Source organism: Sus scrofa, chromosome 7, assembly GCF_000003025.6.
Source record: "Sus scrofa isolate TJ Tabasco breed Duroc chromosome 7, Sscrofa11.1, whole genome shotgun sequence".
Lineage (NCBI taxonomy): Eukaryota > Metazoa > Chordata > Mammalia > Artiodactyla > Suidae > Sus > Sus scrofa.
In genome coordinates, this window is record NC_010449.5 from 8,134,824 (window position 1) to 8,158,767 (window position 23,944).

The 23,944-nt window shown below is 44.5% G+C and overlaps 1 long non-coding RNA gene and 1 other non-coding gene across 2 annotated transcripts; both read right to left on the reverse strand.

The window, feature by feature from the left end:
• On the reverse strand, nt 386–445 carry MIR7136 (microRNA 7136). The gene has a single exon (NR_128452.1). It is a non-coding gene; the product is annotated as a microRNA 7136 (primary transcript).
• Nucleotides 14,385–19,395, reverse strand: LOC110261703. Its single transcript, XR_002346166.1, has 3 exons — nt 19,001–19,395; nt 15,165–15,309; nt 14,385–15,003 (listed from the first exon to the last, which is right to left on the reverse strand). It is a non-coding gene; the product is annotated as an uncharacterized LOC110261703 (long non-coding RNA).

Sequence of the window (23,944 nt, forward strand, 5' to 3'; positions counted from 1 at the left end):
TGATAGTCAGTTCAGATACCTCTAGTCCAAAGTCTCTTTCTATAAAGAAGCAGGGATTTTTTTAGAGAGGATATGTTTCCGTTTTAAACTGTCCCACTGAACTGTGTGCTGCTTTGGCAGCAAAGTCGGCTGAGGGAATTTTTCAGAAACATACCTCAGTGGAAAAGAGTCTTGTTAGAAAACAGAGTAGATAAACTTGCTCAGCTAGCAAATTCCTCGCATTCTCTAAAGCCAATATGTACAAGATGAGGAAGCCAAAGCAGCCAACAAAATTTCCCTTGAAAGACGGCTGTGACTCGCCCATCAGCTGTGCACATAGTCAGCATCCACCTCACATCCTGTTGCATGTGGGCTCCTCGGCTTTGTTGATTGTTCTGCAGACAGAGCTTCTGGTTCAAACACTGAGAAGTGTTGGTCTCTTCAGCTCCACAGTGTCTGGACCAGAAGCGATGTCTCAGGACTCAGCATGGTCTGGAGAGGCCAAGGAGACAGACATGCACTCTGGGTCTTAAAGAAATCAGGACTGAATTTAGGAGACCAGAGAAGGGACCAAACAGATTTCCATAAAATGACACCTCTCCTGCCCCCTTCACTTATTTTTTTTTTTTAATTTTTTTTGTGGGAATCGGTACCAGGGGGTGACTCCAGGATATGAAATAGGAAAACACTTGTGTTAACTTTGATGTGGAAAATAGGAGAAGGTGCAGAAATTCGAGGGAACGATGACTTTGCGAGATTTGAGCCTTTCGAAAGCCCTGTGCCTGTGTCTGAGTGGGAAGGTGTCAGACCTGGGTCAGCTCCTCTGGTTCTGACCCTTGTGCACAGGAGATCTCATATTAGACTTCATCTCTCCATGACAACTTCTCTTGCAATACATGGAAATAGATTAACTTCTGTCTTCTCTTAAATGCAGGTTGAAACTTTCAATGGGACAACATCAGTGAGGGTGTGTTATTCTTGACCTTTTTTTAGACCGGGGACCAGTTTGGCACTTTGAACTTGACATCTGCTATATCTATTATAGTTTTAAGCTTTAGTCCATCCTTAGATTTCTTATTTGAAGCTTGCTAAACTTGGAAACTTTTGCAAGGTGACTGAGAAGGGATAAAATTTCAAATCTAAAGTATAACTTGTGTTTTTAAACAAATATTTGGAGGAACTGTATAAAGTCTGTATTATTGACAAGATAATCCTTTTAACAATGTTTGTATTCAACTTTCACTCTCAAGCCATTTACACATCTATAATCTCATTTTATCCTCACAATTTGTTTTTATTTGGAGGAAAGGTAAAAATGCTTGGAGAAAAAAAAAAAAAAAAAGCCATTTATAGGTCTCCCATGAGACCTGGGCAGATCTTCAGACAAATGCTAATAATAAGAGCAGACCTCAAGTGGCCCTGGCAGCCTAGTTGTGTGGCCTCATGTAAATCCTTAGAGGCCTGACAAGATCCCTGTGGAAACTGATCACTTCCTGGGTAACCCACGACTGGCTCATTCTCCTGCTACAATGCTTTGGCTTGAAACTTTTTAAGAAAGGATGTAGAAAGGCCCAAATGTGTTCACTCAAAATCTTACCAGGGCGTTAAACATTTTTTCTTCTATCAGAAATATCTTACTTGCCTTCCTGAACTGGATCGATGAGGAAAATAGAGGACTTTCCTTTGTGGCTCAGCGGAAATGAATCTGACTAGTATTCATGAGAATGCAGATTTGACCCCTGGCCTCACTTAGTGGGCTAAGGATCTGGCATTGCTGTGGTGTAGGCCAGCGGCTACAGCTCTGATTTCATCTCTAGCCTGGGAACCTCCCTATGCCTCGGATGCAGCCCTAAAAAGATGGAAAGAAAAAAAAAAAAAAAAAAAAGAAGGAAAATAGAAGAAAAAATCTTCCTTGTGAATCTTCAGTAATAAGAGTTACCAGCCAGTGTTGACAGAATGCACTTATCAGTAGAGGTGCCATCATATTTAACTGTTTTCCAAGATTTTGCTTAACTAAGCTGGTTATTTCTTTTGTAAATAAAACAGCATGATTTTCAGAGACTCTTGTGTCACCTTAACTGGTTTCTGCACACCCCCAATTATCTGGGCAGGACAAGTTCCCAAGTCAAAGCAAAACATTTAAGTCTTCCTGGATGTCCTGAATCCAAAACAGACTGAAAGAAAAAAGTGTAATGTTAGTATCACTGGAATGGGAAGCTGTGATTTACATCTGTAGGCTGGGGCCTGCACTATGTCAGTAGCAGGTTTGTTGGCTGTGATGGAAAAAATGAACAGCATATGCTGATTAACCTCAGAATCAGGATCAAGTAGAAACACATCCACACATGACATCAGGAATCCGTTTGTGATATCTGAAACTGTACTGGGGAAACTATTAAAAGCTTGAACAGAAATTTGGATTACAATGGTGCCCACAAATAAAGACCACTGTGTCAACCCCTCCATTGGAGGGGACAAGAGGCAGAGACAATAAACTGGCAGGTAATGCCGAAAGAATTTTTGCCTGATGCTGAAATGTGTACCACTTTGCCAATACCTCTTTATATTTTAAAGCATTTCTTTCTCAAACGGATATAAACTTTGTCTTTACTCGCCATCTCCAGAAGGGGGCAGAGGTGGTCAAGGGTCAAAGGATTGCTTTAGGCAGAGTAGATGGAGAATTAAGAGGGATCAAGTAAGTAAGATTTTTTCAAAGAACAGTCCCCAAAGTTAACAAAATAAACCCTTCCAATAGGTTCTGTCACTAAAGCTGTCACTTTTCCTATTAGCTAAAATGAAGACAATCAAGCTAAAAATTAATTTGTTTTTCTTCTATATCCATTCAGTATCTTTACTATTGGAAAATATCAGTTGTCAACTTGATAAATATATCAAATCATTTGGTGAGGTTCCAGTTTTATATGTACACCTCAAAAGATTCTACAGTTGTCTTGGCTGTTACTAATCTAGTCTGGGCACGTCCTTGTGTCCAGAGCTACCAATAACCCTGGCTTTTTACACAGTGACAAATTTAAAGTCCGATCTCTCTAACATTCCCCAGGCTTATCACTTTTAAAGCAGCAATGAAACATGGGTCAGACTAAAGTAAGTCACATGTATTAAGTGTGTTGGGAGAGGCTCTCGAGAAAAAGAATTCACTGGCAGGGTAAGTTTTACCAAACTTACCTTCTATATTCTTGTCTTACAAGATTCACAACTCACAAAAGCATACCAAAGACTTTGAAAAGCTTTGAGTTAGGAAACAAAGCCTACTCTCTAAAAAATGTGTATTGCCATAAGAGAAATCTCACTAGCTGATTCTTGCAGCTTTCTGAAAAGTTATTTCCAAGCATATTTTAAAACAATTCTATCTATTGGAGCTCCTTCCCATAGTGACTCAGTGGAAATTAATCTGACCAGCATCCATGAGGACACAGGTTCGATCCCTGGCCTTGCTCAGTGGGTTAAGGATTCAGGGTTGCCATGAGCTGTGGTGTAGCTCGCAAATGCAGCTCGGATGGATCCTGCATTGCTGTGGCTGTGGTGTAGGCTGGCAGCTGCGGTTCCAATTCAACCCTTAGCCTGGGAACCTCCATATGCTGTGGGTGCGGCCCTAAAAAGACAAAAAGACAAAAAAAAAAAAAAAAAAAAAAAAGAAAAGAAAAAAATTCTACCTGGTGACCCCGCCCCAAAGATCTCTGGCTCAACCACATTCAATCTGAAGCACGGTTTTGTTATCTAAGTTTTAACCTGAGTTTTGTTTTGTTTTTTCTTTTTTATAGCCACACCTGTGGCATGTGGAAATTCCCAGGTCAGGGGTTAAATAGGATCTGCAGCTGCAGGCCTACACCACCAGATGGGAGCTGCAGCTGTGACCTATGCTGCAGCTTGTGGCAATGCCAGATCCTTAACCCACTGGGCAAGGCCAAGGATTGAACCCACATCCTCACAGAGATAATGATGGGTCCTTAACCCACTGGGCTACAACGGGGACTCCTTACCTGAGTGTTTAATCCCAATTTCCCAGTGTTACTCCTTCCTGGCCTCCAATGTCCGCTGACTTTCTGGTTCCTCATCCTTTGCTTGTCCTCTGGACTCTAGTACCATCCCAGCCCTAGGAAGTCATGCTTGACAGGTCTGTGCCAGGAGTTTCCTAACTTACATCCATCTCAGGCTTCCTGGGCCCAGGCTCCCTGAATGGCATGTGCTATTATTTATGGGCTAAGCTGAAGTGAGTCACAGTCAATGGGACCCTTACATAAAAATCCAAGGTTGCATTTGGCAAATGTCCAGTGAAAGGTGCAGGCTACATGTCACAGCATTTCAGCAAAGGAAGAGACCCCCAGGGGCTGGGAAGGTCAGGTGACTTGGCAAGAGGACAGCCCTGAAGGGTCTTTCTAACGGCAGAAGCGGCGGCTCATGGTGAAGAGCAGGATGGATGTGGATAGTTCAGATGAGAGAACCACAGAAACCCAGGTGAGGGGTCAGGACATGTGAAGTGAGTTACAGACAGGTGAGGCTGAAGTGGGAGACGGTGAAAGGCAAATGCACATTAGATGTAAGGGCCCTGAACCAGACACATGGACTTGAATTTTATCCAAAGGCAGAGGGAAGCCACTGAAACTCTCTGAGAAGGAAAAGTGCACTTCTATGTGAAATTAGTGGCAGGTGAGTGACGGGGCACAGTCACTGCTTTTACATCCTTGTGTCTGTTTCCCACGAATTAGTGGGAAAGAATAAGAGCTTCTGAGTCAGAATCCTCGATCTACTCCCCACCTACTATTGCCACTTATGAGCTTGAGAAAGTTACCTAATCTCTCGGAACCTCCGTTTCCTCACGTATGAAATGATTTCAAATCTATCTCAATTTGTTGTGAGGCTTGACCAGTACAATTCTTGTAAAGTGTCGGTGCTGTTGGAATAAAATGGGCTGCAGACGTGCTTAACAAAGCCGTGCACTTGGGGCTCATTCTGAGCTGCAGTTTTCCAGCAACACTGACGGGCATGCTGCCTGGTCATCCCCTTGCCCCTCGCAGGATCCCTGTACCCACGCTGCCCTAATTGCCCACAACAGAGAGAACCATGCTGCTACCTTATTTTTTCTTCTTGAGTTGTTGTTATTTTGGTTGCCATTGAGCCCGTGTGTGTCTCCATTCTCCTCATTAGCATTCGTGTCTGCTGTCGTCAATGCCAGAAGCAGCCACCTGGACTGGCTCTGGGATCAGGACTTCTGGAAACCCAATCTGCCCAGTTACTTCCCATGCAAAGAAGCCAGTCAGAGAGCGGTGAAACCAACTGACCCCAACCCGGCCGTTTTTGCCTAGAGCTGGAAAACTAAAATTCCCTTTGTAGCTTCTCCCTTTCTTCTTTTTGAAGTTAATTGGGAGAGGGGAAGCCTGATGGGTATTCTCTGAAATGTCTCTAATCAGGACACTGCCTGGGGCTCAAGGCACTGCACAGAAGTAAAGCAAATTCTTATGTGTGAGAGTTTATTTGAAACCATAAGACGTTAAGCCAATAGCTATTACTGGCCAGAAATGTATTTATGTCCTCTGGTATGCTGTTTCTCTCCCATCTCTACACGTTGGGATTTTACAAAATTAATTTTATCCCCCTCCGGTCGACCCGGGCTCTCTCTGCTTCTGGACTGAGGCCTCATTTTCTCCTCATGTGGTAGCTCCTTCCTCACGGGTCCACTTGGTCCCTCGTCTCTGACCCTCCTGTTCCACCTCCCCCCACACAGCACACCCACCACTGCAGCCCGTTCCAGGTGAGGAGTACCTGGACTTGGCTCCCAGGAAAAGACTTGAGAAGCTCCAGGTCAGAAGGAGAAAAGCCAGAGCAGAGGGAGGGAAGAGGGAGAGAGGGAGCGGGAGCGGGGGGAGGGCAGAGAGAATGAGCCAGGGATTGATTGACAGTTGGGGAAAAGCCCTGACCTGCTAAGACACCTCTTGCAAAGACATGGAAGAAGGGGAGGTAAGATCCGGTGTGGCTGAGGGTAAGTAGGCAGTATTGATACAATATCTGTGTTACATTATTATGAAATGAGCACGCACACGTGCACACACACACACACACACACACACAGGAATACTCACTCTCCCCTTCCCTTTAAGAAGAAAGAACCTTGGAGCAGATGGTTCTGTACTTGTGTTAGTGACTCTTGCTGTGGGCTTCTGCTGTGGTTGTTGACTGTGCATTTCCTGGTCTTATGGAGACTGGAGTTATTTCCATAAGAACACTTCTAGTCCACATTTTCATTCTTGTGTGCCCGAGAAGCCCAAATCCTGCTAAAACTTTAAAGGCTATATTTTACCTCTTTAATTTTCCTACTGATTAATTGCATTTAAAATAAAATATCTTTTTTTTTTTTTGTCTTTTTCTTTTAGGGCTGCACATGTAGCCCATGGAAGTTCCCAGGCTAGGGGTCGAATTGGAGCAGTAGCTTCTGGCTACAGCCACAGCAACACGGGATCCAAGCAGCATCTGCAACCTACAGCACAGCTCACGGCAACGCCGGATCCTTAACCTACTGAGTGAGGGCAGGGATCGAACCTGCGTCCTCATGGGTACTAGGGTTTGTTTCTGCTGAGCCACGGCAGTAACTCTCTAAAATATCTTTCAAATCAACTTGATACCAGCAGGACTGTCAGACTTTCTTCCTGGATTTAGAAACAGGTATAGAGGCTTTCAGTGCTAAGAGATAAGCAAACATAGCTAGATCGAGAAATAATTTATGGAGCAAATAATTTGTTCTTAGTTTAAATTGGTGGGAAGGGCCTCATGAATGATATCTGGAGTGAATAAAACATTTTTATTTGTTTTATTTAAACATTAAATAGTTTAAAGCAACTAAGACTTTGGGGATGCATTATAGGCATACTTTATGAACTGTAGATTAGATAACAGTATCATAACGATGTTAAATTTCCTGGCTGGGATATCTATACCATGGGTATATAAGATGCATCTTTGTTCTCAGGCAAACACTGGTATATTCAGAGGTAAAGAGGAATACTATATGCAACTGACTCATATTAATATTAATGTTAATTATATACATTATACTGCTATTTATAAATTATATTAATAATTATATGCACAAAGACAGAGAATGAATGCAAAGCACATATGGATCAATGTTAAAATCTGGATTATCTGGGTAAAGAATGTATGAGAGTTCTCTGTGTAATTTTAGCAATTTTCTGTAACTGAAATTATTTCAAATAAAAAGTTTAAATGTATGTATATATGAATACATGTGCATGCATAATGCATATACAATAGAGCCATACCAAAATCCAAGAATACTCAAGACCCTCATAAATAAAAGTGCACACTATTTGCATCTAACCTATGCACATTCTCCCTTATACTTTAAATCATCTCTAGGTTACTTGTAGTAACTAATACAATGTAAATCCTGTGTAAATAGTTGTAGATACAATGTAGATGGAATGTATATAGTTGTCCACATGCAGCAAATTCAAGTTTTGCTTTGGGGAACTTTCTAGGATTTTTTCTCAGAGTATTTTGGATCCACTGTTGGTTGAATCCCTGGATTCAGAGCTCCAGGACACAGAGGACCAACTGTATGTATACGTGTACACTGATAATACACATATATAATATATTCATGTTTTGAATTTCACCTCTAGACTGAGATGGCACCAGCTGCAGTATTTTCATGAAATGCGCAGAGTCGGGTGATTCTATCTGCACTCCATGTTGATATGGGGGTGGCTGCCTCCCCACCAGGCACGCCCGTAAGTGAAGGAGCCCTGAGAGTGAGTTCCCTTAGTTTCCACAGTGAGCTGACATTTGAATCCTCGGCTCACTGTGCCACCTGATTATCACAGGCAGGGGAATAGCAGGAGCTCCTTCCCCAGCAGCAACAAAATGCCAACTAAGTGGCTTATTTGCAAATTACCAAATACAACCATTAGGTTATTTCTTCACAGAATCCCCAGTGTAAATCAATCTTCAGCATCTCAGGATTCAAATGAGGTGAACTGATGAAAAAGTCCTGGGATTGACAGACACAAACTACTAAACATAAACTAGATAAGCAACAAAGATTTACTACATAGCAAAGGGAACTGTACTCAATATCCTGTAATAGCCCATAATGAAATATAATCTGAAAAAAAAACCGAATCACTTTGCTGTACACCTGAAATGAACATAGTATTGTAAATCAACTGTACTTGAATTTAAAGAAAGTCTTTGGGGAGCTCCCTGGGGGTCTAGCAGGTAAGGATTCAGCATTGTCACTGCTGTGGCACGGGTTCAATCCCTGGTCTGGAACTTCTGCATGCTTCAGGCAAAGCCAAAACAAACAAACAAACAAAGAAAAAACCAAAAGGCTTCTTTTAAATCAGAGCACTCTCCTTGGCTCTGCTGAGCTGAGCTGGAGATTCTTGTTCTGATTCCGTTCTTTGAAGGTATTCAGCAAATACCTTCATCTCTATCTCAGCCTCTATGGCCTTTTTCTTTCTGCCTGTAAAACTTTGGTGTGCCCAGGATAGATCATAGGATCTTTCCTCAGTTCCAAAAACTCTGGGGAGAGTATGGTGCTAACAGGAAGCTCCATATGGGAGGAGTCGATCCTGAGGGAAACAGGCTAAAAACAAACAGAACCCATCTTTTACTTCCACCTTTCCAGGGATGCCTCTACTTTCTACCACTCACTCCTGGTCTTTCAGGTTTCTGCATCTTATAAGAACTTCCTGCTTTTGGCCTGAAAGATATTCTCAAAACATCAAAGACCTTGAAACAAGGAAAATAACAACAAAGACTGCTTTTCATATTTAAATTTTTAAATGGAGGAAAAAAAACCCCACCCAAACCAAAAATCCTCCTTGACAGGTTCAAAGTTTAATTGGATATGAAGAGAATCTGACAGCTCGAGTTCAAGGGCTAGCTGCAGGCACAACTGGGATGTGGGCGAGCCTAGTCCTTATTTGGGGACCCTGCTTCCCCTCAGGGCCCATGGCCTCAGGATGCCTGGCCAAAGGACCCCAGCCAGGTCACCCTGCCCCCAGCACAGTGGGTTTGGTGGAAGAATGCGTTAATGAAAAATGATTCCTGACGCTTGTTAAAGACCCTAAGGCTGACTCTGCTCAGGAGGGAACCCTCAGGACAGGTACAGGGATGATTCCAATGGGGAGGTAAGACTATTGGCACCATTCTCCCAAGAGCATTTGTTCACTTCATGTCTCCGTGTCACATTTTGGTAATTCTCATACTATTTCAAACTTTTTCATTATTATTATGTTTGTCATGGTGTCTGGGATCAGTGATCTTGGATGTTCCTGCTATCGCTAGGTGAAGGGTAAGATTATGGTTAGTATTTTTTAGCAAGAAAGTATTTTTAAAATAAGATTTTTTTAAACGCAATCCTACCACACACTTAACAGACTGCAGTGCAGTGTAAACATAACTTGTATAGGCGCTGGGAAGCCAAAAAACCTGTGTGACTTGCTTTATTGTGATGGTCTGGGACCGAACCCACAATATCTCTGAGGTCTACCTGTACCTGCTTTCAAAAACTGAAAGAAATCTGAAAAGGATTTTTGCTATTAAGAATAAAGGCAAAAAATCAAAATAGCATTGGTGCTTTATCTCTATTTTTGCATCCCTTTGGAAGCAGCTTATGAAAGCTTTCATAGGAACGCTCTACTTGCAGGTCTCGGGGCTCAGGGTGAGGGGGACCTGCACCTCTCAAATCCATCTACCTGGATGTCTGTCTGGTGCACAGCAGCTGAGCTGTCCACAGGTAGGTGCTCTGTGGCACCTGGAGGCCCTGCCCACACCCCCGCCGCCGGGAAACACTCATTTCAATAACTCACAGGCAATCATGCCCTGCTTTTGCTTTTGCAGAGGGATTTACTAAAAAGGAACTTGGGGCCTTTGGCTTTAAATGTCAAAGCAATGTTTCTCCCTTAAAAATAAAATTTTTCCTTTGGTTCTTCGGAAAGTCACTGATAAGACCAAAAGGGGTAAAGCAGGGAAGGAACAAGCAGAAGAGAAACCTTGGCACCAGTGCCTGGAAAATGGCTCTCTGTGGGTGGAAACTGTTCCAGTTGTTTCTCCAAGGCAAGACTGGAAGCAAAGAAATCATGCAGAAAAGCGCATGGAAAATCGGAGCAAAATATTTTTAGCTGGTTGACCTTTTCGTAAGAGTTGTATCTCCTTTAAAAGGAAAAATTATCGGAAGAATGTTGTGCTACTAATACTTGGAAGGGCGGGAAGAGGTGGGGGGATAAACCAGAGGAAAAAATATCCAAGTTTGTGGTATATACTTTGGGGGCCTCGGGGCCCAGGAGCTCATCTTTCTGGACTGGATGGTTCTGAAGCTTGGCTCTTGCACTCCTGGCCTACTGCAATGTGTCTGCAGAGGCATTTCTCAATTCTCGAAATGTTCCCAGGCAGACCCCTCCCTCTCTGCTTCCCTTCCTTCCTCCTCCGTCCTTTCTTCCTTCTCGTTTCCTCACTGTATCCAGGAAAAGGCAGCACTGAAAGGCGAAGAGGCTTCCAGTTGAGAGCATAGATTTCAGTTATATCGTCCTGAATCTGAGTCTGGACTCTGCGACTTACTCTATGAGTGACTTTGGACAAGTTACTTAATTTGTCTGGGCCTCAATTTCCTCATCTGTGTAATGGGAAGGATACGGGTACCCTCCTCGCAGGGAGGATTAAATGAGAGAGCACATGTTACGTGCTCAAGAAAACTGAATTCTCAGGAAAGGGAGGAGCTTGCGGAAACTGCGGACTGTCCGCCTGAGGGGAGACGAGGCGTAGAGCGCAGGATAAGCCAGAGGGCGAGGATCCCTGTGCAGCCCTCCCTGAGTCTCACACTTTCCAGTCTCACTCCAGCACTCCCTGACTTTATTCCATATGGTGGGGTGGATTTTTTTGACAGAAGAAACCGAACCACTCCCACTCTGTGTTCCGCAAAATTCTCTGATAATGGGTTCTTTCTCAAAGACTCCACTTTCCCCCAAATAAAGGCAACTCTGGGTAAGGCCACGGAGCATATGAAGTGTTGTCTTGGTGCTGCGTTCCTTTTGTTCCACTCTACCTCCTCTTTCTGTGGGTTTCTCATCACCATTCCCCCCCCCCATCCTAAAATCCCAAGGGGTCTTGCTGTCCAGAAGTCTTCGCTGCTGCAGCACATCCACTTGGCCTGTGCCAGTGACCTCGTGCCACTCTCCTTTCCTGGGATGGCTGATATCGGCTAATTTTTAGGAGGCAGCATGCGTCTAAGCCCATCCACGAGTGACCACTCTGAAAGGCCTCTGCTTTACTGTGCTTCTCTGCTCCTTGTGAGTTCAAAGGCAAGTCTCTAATAGTGACACAGGCAGCGGTTCCCAAGGAGTAAGGAATTTCCAGGGCACCCTCAGTTGTACCCTCACATGGGGAGTTCCCTGACTCCAGCCATGACCGTGACCAGGATCACAACTCCCAAGATCCTCAGAGCTGGAGAGAGGGAGCAGCTGCCCAGTGAAAGCTAGACAGGTCAGGCACCAGGCGGAGGTGGCAGAGCGGGCCCGCCATCCTGCAGGCAGCAACCTGGTCATCCTGGCTATTCTACTAGCTCAGCACCATTCTTGGAAAGGATGCAACGTCTTTTCCTTTGCTCAGAAGAGCCCTTTGGGTGCACTTTCTCCTGGACTTTCAAGGGCTGTTGGAAAGGAGTGAGCCTCCAGGGCCTGTGTGCTGTATTTTAAGGGCTCTTTGGGGTCCAGACCTCCTGCACATATCAAGATTCTTTCCTATTTAACCAGAGAGGGATTTTACACTGTTTCCACTCCTGCTAAACCTAGTCCCACCTCTGCTGCCCCTCCTCCCTGACCCCCTGGCTCAGCAAATGACCTTACCTCATCTGGAGGGGGCGTCCACCTCTCTGACCTACTTGCTACCCTCACCAGTCTTCCCCTCCTTCCTGCCGCTCTTCCTCTCCAAGGCTAATGCCCTTTGTCTCTGACCTTGACTTTGAGCCCTCCTACAAACCCACTGGCTTTCTTCTAGCACCGAGTCTTCCCTTTCTGGTCCTGTGGCTTTCTCCTCATGGATTAGGAGGGATCTCACATCTCCCTAGGCTCACTGAATGGGGACTAAGTCCACGACCCGTTCTGCCTCTGCGCTGCCCTCACCTCTCCCTCCTCCCTCCCCTGCTGCTTCTCAGAACCTCCACTCTCGGCGCACATGCACAGGTCCATCCCCGCTCTCTCTCTGACTCCTCGAACTGCAGGCTTCCTGGATGTGGAAGCCAAAACCCTCCTTCCCAGGCCCCATCCTCGTCCCCGTTCCACTCTAACGTCTCCTTTCTGAAACCTCTCGTTTCCCCACCGTCCTTCTCTGCCCGCAGCTTTCTCTAACCCTTGAAATTACTGTGTTCCCTTTACTGTGTCTCTCGTCCTTCTCCCCTGCCTCCTCCTTTCCAAATGTACAGGTTCTGTCCTGGCCTATGGTTCATTTTCTCTAAATACACTCTTTTGTCTTTTTTTCCCCTTTCTTCCGACTTCATCTGTAGAAAACATGTAAATTGACACTTTAGGCGCTACCTCTTTTCTGAGTTTGTTTTCCCTTCCTTCCTTCCTTTCTTCCCTATTTCTTGCTTCTCTCCCTCCCTTCTTTCCTCTTATCCATTCAAAAGGTATTTACTGAGTATCTTCTGTGGGCCAGGTACTGTACCACAACATTAAAATGGCAATTACAATGAAACGTGGTAACTGCTGTGAGGTGGGAGGCATGGGATATTATGGGAGCCCCTGGCAAGGGCACCTAAGTCAGAATGTGAGTAGAGAGGACGAGAAAAGGCCTCCTCTAAGGAAGTGGCGTTTGGGCGGCCATGGCAGGAGGGAGCGGAGGAGCCTGAATGGCGGGGGGAGCGTTCGGGCAGGTCTGGGGCCCGTCTTCCCCTCCTGCCCTCTCGTACATTCTTGCAGATGCTTGCCTGGCTAGGCGTCCCCCAGGGACAGACACCTCAAACCGGACAGATTTCAGACGGAACCCATTATCTCTTTCCATTCTTCCCATGCTCTTTACCAAACTCAACTGCATCAGGACTACAGCTGTGGGAGGCCTTGGCAGAATACGGTGATGGAGGAATCTGGTTCCCTTGTGAGATCATTCTCATCAAACCCATCTGAAAGACTTCATTCAGGCGGAGGGTCAAGAATCCCTGCGGAATTCAGCCTAGGACCACTCACCCCCAGTAATATATAGGTTGTTCATGAATTTCTGAAACTCTTGGGCTGCCCCACCTACGCTGGCAGATGTCTACGAGACACACACAGATAAGGGTCCTGCTTGGATCCTATCCTGGAGAGCTGGGTCAGAGCACATGTCAGCTAATTAAGACTGCAGAACATGAAGTGACAGAGAAAAGCAGTAAGATAGTCAAGAAATCACCCTCCTAGGAGAGGACAGTGGCCAGTGACCATCTGTAATGTGCAGGACTAGAACTGAAAGCATAGGCTGCTGTCTGGAGTCAGGCAGATTGTCCACACAAGACAAGTGAGGGCTCAGCTTCAGAGAGCACTCAGCTAGAAGGGACTGGCCTTCGGCTGAGAGGTACTTTCTAACTGGGTAGTTGTGGTGTAAGTGCCAGACAAATCATGTTTTTTTTTTTGTTTGTTTGTTTTGTTTTGTTTCTTGTTTTTAGGGCAGCACCCACGGCATATGGAGATTCCCAGGCTTCTAATTGGAGCTGTAGCTGCCGGCCTACACCACAGCCACAGAAACCCCAGATCCGAGCCATGTCTGTGACCTACACCACAGCTCACGGCAATGCGGGATCCTCAACCCACTGAGCGAGTCCAGGGAGCAAACCCGCAACCTCATGGTTCCTAGTCGGATTCATTTCCACTGTGCCATGGCGGGAACTCCCTAGTGTTTGGATTATAATGTAAGTACTCTATGTTAAGCTTTGGATTGCTGAGGCATCATTTCAAAGACATCCATCTCAAAAAACACACTGCCTGCTACCCTTCTAGACCAGAGCCAGCTGTCCCACCCATGAAGTCCCCTTGTAGCAAGCCCTGAGTGACCTCAATAGATGCCCTTTTAACCCCTGCTTCCCCCTCCCTGCACTTGAATTCCCACTCTTACGGTGTAAATTCACCAATCAAGGTTGAACCCAGGAAACCCTTGGCATCCCACCCTCAACCCCAGATCCATGCTCTCCCTCTCCCATTGACCTTTCCGTGTGGCCTCAAGTGTGCTGTGTTCCCTCCAGGACATGTGAGTTTTCAAAATTCCATGACGGTTGTCACTGAGGTGCCCCCTGCAATCATAATAAGAACCGCAAGGCTGGTCCAGCCTCAATATTGGCTTCGATGGGGAGTATCTGTCACAGATATTAACGGGCTCCTGTTAATAGCAGGGGTCCAGGTGGGCGCCCCAGGCATTCTTGGCTGATAGTATTTCTATTGATAGGCTGAGATGACCCAAAGCAGTAGCCCTGAGAGAGAAACCTTTTATTTGCAGTCAGAAATTTAACCCCTGGAGACAGCAACAACCAGGATGATTTAAGCTGGCCAGGAAACTGGGAAAGAGGGAAGGGAGATGGGGGTGGGAGCACGGGCGGCGCAGCATCCGGCACTTCGTTTGCCTTACTGTGTTCAAGGCAGCAAGCATCTTTCACAATCATGCTCTCTAGACCCTGCCTTGCCTTTTAAAATGTCACCATGCCTCTGTAAAAGGCTCTGTGGAGGAATAACAGCGCAAACCCCCATTCTTCCTCAGAGCCTAAAGGAGTCCATTTTTATCAGCTTCCAGAAGTTTCCTTTTGGAATCATCTGCTAATAACCCTTATTTTAAAAACTTGGAATGGGTAGCATAACTACAAAGGACTCGTCGGAAGCCAGACAGGACTTCCAGATCCACAAACCACCATCTCCAGGAACCCAGGGCAGAACCTTCGGGGCTCCAATTTGGAGCTTTCCAGTCAAGGATCCACTCCCATTCTTGGTCTGGCTGCCCCGGGGCGGCAGTGGGGGGGGGGGTGCAGGAGCCCTGGGAAAGGAAGAAATCCAGATTGCAACACCACTTGTCCTGCTTCTCCTAATGCCCGCCTTCTTCCCCACTAGAGTTTGGGCACTCCCAGGCACCGTCTGTTCTCATACAAAGGAAAAAATAGATGTGTTGTGAATTCCCTGTGTGCCCGGCTTGGTTACCTGATGTTGAGATGCTTTGTTTTCTTGGATGCCTAGAGCTGTACGCGGTCCCTTCTGGGGCAAATGCTTTGTGTAGACATAAACAGCCAACCAGGCTGCAGGCAAACAACGTGTAGCTGCCTTTTCTTTCTTCGGAGCTACATTCCTGCAGAGATAAATATACAGAAAGAGATTATAAAGGAGGAAGGACAGCGTGTCAGCGTGAGGGCTCTGAGAACAAAAGGGTTATCATGTGCAGAGGCTGAAAACAGAATATAAAGCAATCAGGACCGGGAAGCAGTGGAGGCCTCCTAGGGAATAATCTGCCAAGAAATCCTGAACCTCCCAGGAAAACAAGCCATGGTTAGAATTGGTGTGAAAGCGAAACTTGGAAATCCATGTTGAGGAATGTACTGGATGGAGGGGAAAGAAGCCACGCCTTCCTTCTTTGCTCTGAGCCTGTCACCTTGGCCGTGGGCAAAAGGCCTTCCTGGGAAGCTGCCCCGTTGAATGCAGTGGAGCTGGGCTGGTGAGAGGGTGGGGTAGGCCTTTGACATGAGCCATGCTAATAGTTCAAATAGGAAGATGGTAGCAGGGCTGCATGTATCTAAAACGAGACATAGTATATTAATTTTACACTTCAGACTTTTTAAAAAGCAGATGCTCTCCTCCACTCCCTTGAGCTCTTTGGCAAGCTTGCTAGAACCCCGGGAACCAAGGCAGGGTGTCCCCAGTCCTTATCCTGTAGAGTCTCTGTTTTTTGCAGATCAAACAGCTAATGAAAACCTGTGCAGAAAGGGCAGGGCTAGTTTAGATTGCTTCAGTGGGTAGTTAACCTTGGAAGGAAAGACTCTGCACTTGTGGTCAGCTTCCTCCCCCTGGCAGGCACTTCCATCAGCTTTCCTTCAATTCCAGTACATCTTGTTTACAGGCCACAGGCTGGTTTAAGATCCAGTTGGCCACCAGCCCGGTCAGGACAGAGGCTGCAGCCACTGAACTGCTCTGGGAACTGTCAGCTATGAGTGCAGCCAATGAGGTTAAAAAAAAAAAATTAAGGAAAGGAAGCAGCCTTTTAAGAAACCTCGGCCTTCTGATTAGAGTAAGAATTAAGCCATTAATTCTAACTTTTCGAAACAAAAGCCCTTGCAGCTAGAGACCCAAGCTCAGTACCTCAGTCAGTTGCCAGGGTTGCATGCAAAGATCAGTTTAAACAGCTGTCATCCACCTGCCTCCACTTAAAGGGCATTTTCAAGGTGGAAAGTGCCCCCAACCAGAAGTGGGACTGCCCCATTCTGAGTTTGCCTTGAAAGCCAGAAATGACCCTCCTCCTCAAATTCAATTCCCAGTTGAATTCCAAGCTATCTCTGCCTATAAATAGATTTGTAATGACTTTGTTGCTGTTGGTGGGATGGTGATTTATGATTTAATTAAGAATAGTCCTCATTCTTAACAAGATTACCGTCTTAAAGACACAAAATATAGAGCATGTTCCACGTAACCCAGTGATGACAAAAGAGGCTCTTCCATGCATTTTTGTAGCTTGAAATGAACCCACATCCACAGCCTACGGAAGTATATTTTAGAGAACCCGAAGGTAGTTTAAGGGTCTTGCTGACCTCATTAAAAGACACAACTTATGGAACTGAAAGAAGAGGGACTAGATAAGAGGGACTTGCATCAATTATGGGCTGGGCAGGTAGACGAAAAGGATAGATATTTCATAAAGTGATGGAATTAAGGTCTCAGCCCCAAAGGCTCCCTGTCTTACTCCTCATGGACCCAATCTCATGGCCTGGCTCCAGCTCTTGAGCCCTGTGGCTCCCCAAGGCCTCCATTCCTACATCACTATGGAGGGAGCTGCAAAATGCAGTGTTGGTCTTGGAGATAATCTGATGCTGCCAGGAAAAGGCTTGCTAAAAGCTCTGCAGAATTAACATGCATCTGGTAGAAACCAGTGCAAGCGAGCAGAGCTAAGCCAGCCCTCCCCCAGCCCTTTCCCCAGGCCGTTCGGCTTTGACCTCAACCTCACCCTCTTCTGTCTTTCCTTAATTCGAGTCCAGAGTCCCTTTCACACCAGTTGTGCTGCCAGCACTGTCAAGAGGCCTGATGCAGCGTGAATTCCTGCCCAGGGATGGATGGAGAGACTCATGGAATCTCAGAAAAAGAGAGCACAGGAAGCTTATAAAGAGTTTTTCTGTGTAGCTTGTGTCCTAAAAGCAGGGACTCTGGAAACCGGTCCCTCCAGATAACTGGCTTCAAAGACATCTGAGGGTGGGGACCCCACAGGCCTGGGGGCTCATGTCTGTGTTTTGTTCCAGGTGGTGTGAGATTCTTCTATTAGTCCTATTAATATCTATCCTGTTTTTTCTACACCCACTCTGACACCTCTCTTGTCACATCTTAATCACATGCCTGTGAGTTTGACGTCCATTCTCCAGAGAGTACCCTCCTCCACCCCAATACCTCTCCAGCCTTCCATTTAGATCCACATTGACCAGAAGGGTTTGTTGGTTCTGTGTAAATACCTGATGCTTTTGAATTTTGGAGATGAGGCCGATGTAGTCATTCATTCAAAAATTAATTTTAAGGGTCTCATGTATGCCAGTCACTATTCTGTGTACTTGGGATACATAAAGAAACAACAACAAAAATTGTTGCTTTGAAAGCTTACATTGTAAGGAAGGGAAGGGAGTGTGGGGGACAGATGGTAAACAATAAACGATAAACTGCACGGCACATTAGAAGTTATAAATACCAGAGGAAAAAACAGAGCAGGTAAAGGGACATCTGGTGTGCAGGTGGCGTGGGGAAGAAAAGATTGTAATCAAATGTTCAAGTATTTCTTTACTGAATGAGTAGGAAAAATAACAAACAGTTTTTCTGTTCCTTCCTGTGAAGAAGTGGTCCTGCCCATAAACAGATATTGGGGTGGTGATACATACACCACTACCTGCAGAGTCACATTTTACTTTTTGCAAATATTTATGTGTATTTGTAGGATGATATTCCTGTTATTTTATATTTAGAAATATTCTACATATATATTGTATATATAGTCATACATACATTACAGTTTAACTGAAAAATGTACACCTTCAAGGAGCGTTGATGACTCTTTCAAGTCAAGCAGACATAAAGAAATTCTTGTTCCCCAAACAGTCTTTTCGTTTACTCAGGAAGAACTTTCTAACCTGACCAATTTACAGCGCGCGGTAACACAAGCCGCAGAAGCATCTCCCTGCCTTTTGACCCTGTCTTGCTGATCAGGCTTAAAGCTGCTTCATGCTGGCCTTGAGCCAACGATGGCTACTGGGAGCAGAGGGGATTCTGGACACCAGGGCTGGCACAGTGAGTGGAGACGCACGCTCTCCCAAAGAAGGACCGACAATGGGGAGCAGGCCATTGCCAGAGCTGCACACACTTCACTCCTGCTTCAAACCCCAAGTCGGGTCTCCAGTTGCTGGCTTATTTTAAAGTCCTTGGTGCACAAATAAGCAAATGGGGGATAAGGAATGTCCAGTCATTGTTTGAGGATTTTCTGGAATTTGGAGCATTGTGATTTTCATTGTTTAGAAAAGGCTTTGGTTGCCTGTTTATCATACAGGGCAGGCTCCTGAATAACTTCCTGGGGGACTGGCCCACATTCTTGGTCCCGCTGGCGTCTCTGGCCCAGCAAGGCTCACTCAGGGCGTCTTCCCAACATCCTGTCTGAGAATGACCTTTTTCTCTCCGTTTACTAGGCTCCGAGTCCTTATTGAAATGACCTTCTGCACAGGAAGGCCCGCTGTGGCGCCTGGCAAGAGAAAACAGCCCTGGTTTCTAGGAAGTCAGACGCACACACACATACACACACTCACTGGAAGTCTCGTCCAGAAAAGGCGAAATGTTTATGTTCCTCCACAGGCTTGATAGGGAAACACCGGCAGACCTTCCAGCAACGTGCAGAACAGAGGAGAAGGCGAGAACAGGGAGCACAGCTGGACACCAGGGAACTTGGCAGGCTGCATGTCCAGGGACACAGCGGCCTTGAGGACCACGCCGTGCGGACATGGGCGCCGAGACAAAGTCAAGGGCGTGTATGTCCGTGGCTGCACACAGGCCTAAAATCTACTCTATGCAAAGCCTGCAAAACCTGCAAAACCTTTAGTGTTCAAGAGGAAATTAAGCATGGACTTTATCTTAATGTCTAGAAAGAATTTTGCTCCTGCCAAATATATTCTAAAGCTGTGGGGCTTTTTTCACTTTTCGAAGTAGCACCAGTGAGATGAGGGGAATGCCAAAGAAAGTGGCAGGTGTGTCCTTTGAAGTCTTTCCAGGTCTTCAATAAGATCTGCTGGACATGATAAAGAGGTTTAAGGAGCCTTCTCACCCTCGTAGGATGATATCATTTTAGAAATAGGACCTCTGCAAATACCTTACACGAGACACTCATTTCACAGGCACTCTGATGGCCAGAGTGCCTGCAGTCATCCCATTGGGTAAAGCGCGGTCATGATGCAGAACTGCAATTCCCAGCTCATGGGGTTCAGGGGCCCGCATTCCCGCTCTCTGTGGCCTGGTGATGAGGACTAGCGGGGGAGCTGTGCAGTTGTCAAAGGGAGCTACACCTGGTTTAACAGTCTTCTGTTGCCATTTGGAAATCCTTGATACTGGTATATTGGAACTCATGTTTTGTAAACGTAGCCCAATGGGTCAGCAGAGCATGTGTGTGATTTGAGTAGTTAGGAGAAATACGGGCAGCCCATTCACGTGCAGCATTCGTGATGCCCCAAGAGCACAGAATTCCACAGGACCCACGATATGACAGAGTGCAGGGAAGAATCCAAGCAAATACAAGGTAGGCATGTCTATGACTAAGTGGGGACAAGGAAGGAGGAGGGGCCCTGATGGTCCCAGGAGGGCACACTGCCCACTGGGACCAGAACATACTTGGAATGCAGAAAGAAGGCAATGGTTTCTAAGAAACACAAATGACCAAGGCACCCTATCATGTCTTTTCTTACTCTCATTACTTCCCTGTATTAGCTAAATACTTATGCTAAAAATGATGACAGAAGGTAATGGAAAGATAAAGCACATGAAAGTTTTTTTTTTTTCAGTCCCTCAGTCCTTCCTTACTCATCAGTAAACCAAAGGTAGAGACAGTAGTTAGATGTGTATATATCAAGAAGTGAAATAAAAACATTTGAGTTAATTTTGTGTAGCACTTCCACTCTTTCGGTAAGAATAAAATATATATATATATATCTCCATGGGCTACAAAATATAAATTATGTAATTTTGGTGAGTCTGCATATGAGTTACATGCTCTTACATTTACATTTAAAGCTGGGGTTGCACAATGTAAAAATGAATGGTAAAACCATGCTAATAATTAAAGATTTTTATTTTTCTTTATTTAGAATAATATTAAAGAGCAAATAAAAAAAAATACTGTGGCAAGTTGGGAGAAAGGAAAATGCTTTCTGTTATACCCCCTACACCAACATTTTTACCCCTGCTTTTAAACAATTTTCATTTTTGCCCTGAGACCCACAAAATAGGAGGCTGGTAACAGACACAAATGTCTGCAGAAACAATTCACATGTTGTTGGGCTCAATACCAGTAACTGATCTGTACAGTTCAGGTCTATAGGCAGGAGCCATGAGACTCGTAGATCAGAGAAAAAGGACTCTAGCACTCATGGGATAGCAAGCCATGTTGTGTCACCAAAGTAACACAACATGGCCCAGATGGATGCCACTCACTCTGTAGGTTTGCACTGTAAGCAACATTGAACTTAAGGATCCACGGCAAGCAGTGAGCTATCTCGCCGCTTGTTCAGGGAGATTTGCTGACTTACTTCACAGATCACGAGCTGCCAAACCAACCCTGAGAGACTGTCTGTGTAGAGAGTAACAGAGCCTACAATACTGGTACACCAAGCAAGACATATAGAAGATATTAAAACACAATGTTAAAATACAATCTTTAAGGTGAAGAAGATAAAAGAAATCATGGTCATATTGAGGGGAAACATGAAATCTAGTTTAAAATAAAACACCTGAATGAAAATATAATGTCTGAGATAAAATTACACTGATGGCACTGACAGCAGATTAGACAGTTTGGAGGAAAATATTGGTGAACTTGAGAACTTAGCAATAAAATGAAACACACAGAGGAAAAAAGACTAACAGACATCAACAGAGTATCAGTAAACTGTGGGACAACCCTCAGTAGCCTTATTTTTGTGTAAATGGAGTTGTAAAAGATGGGAACAGAAAAAAATATTTGAAGAAGTAATAGCTGAAATTTTCGTAAAATTGTAGAAAACCATTTTACATTCTTGGGTCTGTAAAAACTCAAAGACCCAGAAACGCAACAAAAATCAAGTGGAGAAAATGTGAAGAAAATAACTCCAAGGCAGATTATGATCAGATTCAACCTGGGGTAAAAGTGGTTGTGGGGACAAAGTCAATATAATTTTTTAAATTTAGATTTAAAATTTATACACTAAATATATAGTTCAAAGTTAAGAATTTTAAGACTTCTCTTTGGAAACAATTCAAATTAAAAGAGAGTGGAACAACACTTTAAAATGTTGAAAGAAAAACAAGTAACTATAATGAATACTTATAATTCATTATAATTCTATACCCAGCAAAACTAACTTTCAAAAAACAAAGGTAAAATGGACTCTTTCAGATGTATGAGAGTTGAAAGAATCCACCACTGGAAGACTTGCACTATAATAAATGTTAGAGGAAATTCTGAAAACAGAAGGAAAATGATACTAGGTAAAAAGATGGGTCTATATGAAGGAATGAAGAGAGTTAGCAATGTCCCTTTAGCCATGCTATCAATTCTTCCCAATAGCTCCTTTGCAGATTCCTCTCTCCACCTGGAGCAGAAATGCTCAGGGAAGCACTTGATCCTTAGCACCATGATATGAGCAAGAAATAAACATTTTATTTGCGCTTTAGGACCAAAAGAAACAGAAAGATACTAGTGATGGCAGAGAGACTTGGAGACAAGGATGCTAAAGAAGAGAGACTCTAGAGGAAGATAGTCCTTCTTTTTGGCCAGGGGCAGAGGATTAATCCTCTGTGTATGTTTGCTTCTGGGAGATGCTTGTAGTATTTTCCTTGAGATTCCAAATAATAGAAGAAAATGATTATGAATGGGATGAATTTAGCAACATACAAGGTTTAGAGGGTGGATCTTATAAATTTGACTTGGCATATTAGGGGTTAGCATGAGAAAAGGCAGAAATTATGGGAAGCAGAGACAGAAATCTCAATCCTAGCCCTCAAGTTGAAACCTCCACTGCCATTCCTGGCCCAGGTTTACCCTCCTAGGAATAAATTTATGCAAATTTCTCTCTAGGAGTAACTATTTTAGGTGTTATTAAACACCCAAAGATGTAAAGGAAAAGGATGCATTTAAGAGGATCCACTTAAAGAGATCAAATTCTCCCCTCCCATCTCTCTCTTCCTCTTATCTCACTTGTTACTTGGCTTTTTGTCTCTTTCCACACCTAAAGACATGGGAATAAGTTCCAGCATCGAGTCACAAATGATAAATGCTAAAGATGATAAATGTTCTTTGGGTCAAAAAAAAGATATCCTTTAGGAAGATGCAATCCTGTGCCCCCTGCCATGGCAAGTGGGCTAAGGGTGTGACTATCCATTATTCACTATGACCCAAGCATTTTTTGGGCAGAGCACAACCTATGGAGAATCAAATTCAGGTATGTGGACATCAAACCCAACCACACAATCATTGTTAGACTAGTGCTTCTTCTCAATGACCTTCCTAATAATCTTGAGAAGCAGCAGAGAATCTATTGCCGATACCATTTTACATACTAGGAAAATGTGAACTAGGAATACTGAATCATCTACAAACACACTCAATGTTAGAAGTAAACTTAACTCTTGAACCCCATGAGGTTTAGATATTCAGATTCTCAGTTAGTGACTCTGGAGATGGTGTACATACACTGTGGGTGGATCTGAATATGAAGGAGGTTTCAGAAAGTGTGGGATGGGAGACGCTCTCAGTGACAGCCATGATCCAAGGGCAGTGGACCCATGGATTTGGGGTCAGAAGACAGTTTAGGATCTGGCTCTGCCACGAACTGGTGGCATGATCTTGGTCACTTCATTCCTCTTGGCCCTGAGTTTCTCATCTTTAAACTGAAGAGACTGAGCCTCATGATTTCCAAAATTTATTAAAAATCAGATTCTATGATTCTGAATCTGAATGGCCCTAAGAGACTAGTAAAGAGCTCAGAGATACACAGAGGCAGAGATTTGCCCCCTGCCATCTATGGAAGGGAAACCCCTTCCGTGGAAAATGCCTTTTTATGGCTAAAATTGCAGAGAAGCAATGGCACAGACAACATTGGGTAGTCACGCCTTTATCAATGTCTTGGTTATAGGAAAAAAACCACTGGGGGCTTAAAGGAATCTGATTCGTACTCCAAGGACCTGCAAGTAGAAATCCTTCATGAACTCCCTGGCCACAGAACAGAGAGTCTTAGAACAAAGCCTGTTTTGATCTTTTGTCTTGGTTAGCATTGATACCTTATCTCCTGCATAAACTACTATGCTTGTATTGCTTGCATGCCAGCAATAGAAAGGAAAACACTACGAAGTGTTTTGGTTAGTTTTGGTTTGTGCAACTCAGGGTGGGAAATTCCCTCAGATTCTGGCTGATCATCTAGTATTTAAATTTTTCATAAGTGTGTCAATTTCAAAATACCACAGGTTCTTGTTGAAGGGTAATCACAAAGAACTGGACATCCTGGTGTTTG